The following is a 1,311-nucleotide window of genomic DNA, read 5'->3' as shown; positions in this document are numbered from 1 at the left end:
AAAGGTTTAAAAAATATATATCCATAGATGATCATATTAAGAAACAAACTTTCGCCCTAGTTGGTCTGGCTCAGTGGAGCGTCAGCATACAGACTGAAGGGTCCTGGGTTCAATTCTGCCCAAGGGCACATGCCCAGGTTGTGGGCTCCATCCCCAGTAGGGGGTGTGCAGGAAGCAGCTTCCTCTCTGAAATCAATAAAAATATATTGGGGGGGGGAAGAAAGACACTTCCAAGTTTATTTTTCAAAAATTTAATAAGATACAGAAGTTGGAATGTATTGGTTCCTTTGTTGTCATTCATTAAAATAACCATGAGATTTTTACTATCTTCCCAGCTCATTATTTTTATTTGGAGACTCCCAGCTGGTGAACTGCAAATAGGTTACAAGTATGGACCCTTCAGACTGAAGCCCCAAGGCCAAATCCCTCCAGCTGGGAGCAGCTTCTTGGGTTTAACCACTTTACTTCCACGTGTCATTTTCTAAGTGAGCCACAAAGTGAAAATCTTCAGAACTGCCGTGTCCATGGTCTGCCCTGTGTTGTGGCTGGCTTCAGGACGTGTTAAATCCCACTGAGTTAAAAAAGACGTACTGTAGATTCTTTTGCCAGTGTTTGATTTAGGATAGTTTTATCTAATTTCATTTCTTTCATTTATCTAAAAATATCTTTTTTATTGTTAAACTCAAAATTATAAACATGTGGAGTAATATGTATCATTGCCCTCGACCAATGAAACCGTTTATGGAAATGTGAGTACTATCTGCCCTTTGGGAGAACCCAGTGATGAGGGAGAAAGGGAGGACAATAGGAAAAGTGGGAGGAATAAGGAGAAAATGAGGCCCCTAGGTATGTGTCTAGAGTAAAATGTGTTCACTGTGGACACACACAAAGAAAAAGGGACTCTGTAGGGAGGGTGGAGATAGAAAGCAGCATGGCTGGGGATGAAAGCTCTAAGGGATGGGGCTGTGGTTTGGGTGGAAGAGATACTGAAACAACCACAGGCAGGGGGTGCTCATATGGCCACACTGTTTTCTACTCTGCTGGGTCGCAGGTACTCGTAGGGCATATCCAGCTTTGCATTCCGGACCTCAATTTCCTTATCCAGGGCAGCCAGCTCCTCCCTGAACTTCTTCAGCACAGCTTTGGGCTCAGGGCCTGAAAAATATTCCTCCTCATGCTGGCCCAGAGCCACCTGAGATGGAGAGAGAAAAGCAGCTGAAAGCCTTATGAACCCCAGTTTGGAGCACCACACCTCCCCACAGCTGCCCCCTGGCCTCAGGGACCAGGCCGCCCAGCTCTCACACTAACTGG

The 1,311-nt window shown here is 45.3% G+C and overlaps 1 pseudogene; it reads right to left on the bottom strand.

The window, feature by feature from the left end:
* Nucleotides 1-1,012: 1,012 nt before the first annotated feature.
* LOC102432085 overlaps nucleotides 1,013-1,311 on the bottom strand; it is a 29,735-nt pseudogene continuing 29,436 nt past the window's right edge.

Source organism: Myotis lucifugus, unplaced genomic scaffold (genome assembly GCF_000147115.1).
Source record: "Myotis lucifugus unplaced genomic scaffold, Myoluc2.0 scaffold_1741, whole genome shotgun sequence".
NCBI classification, from domain to species: Eukaryota; Metazoa; Chordata; class Mammalia; order Chiroptera; family Vespertilionidae; genus Myotis; species Myotis lucifugus.
The sequence above is the reverse complement of the archived record's forward strand: the minus strand, read 5'-3'. Positions and strand labels throughout refer to the sequence as shown.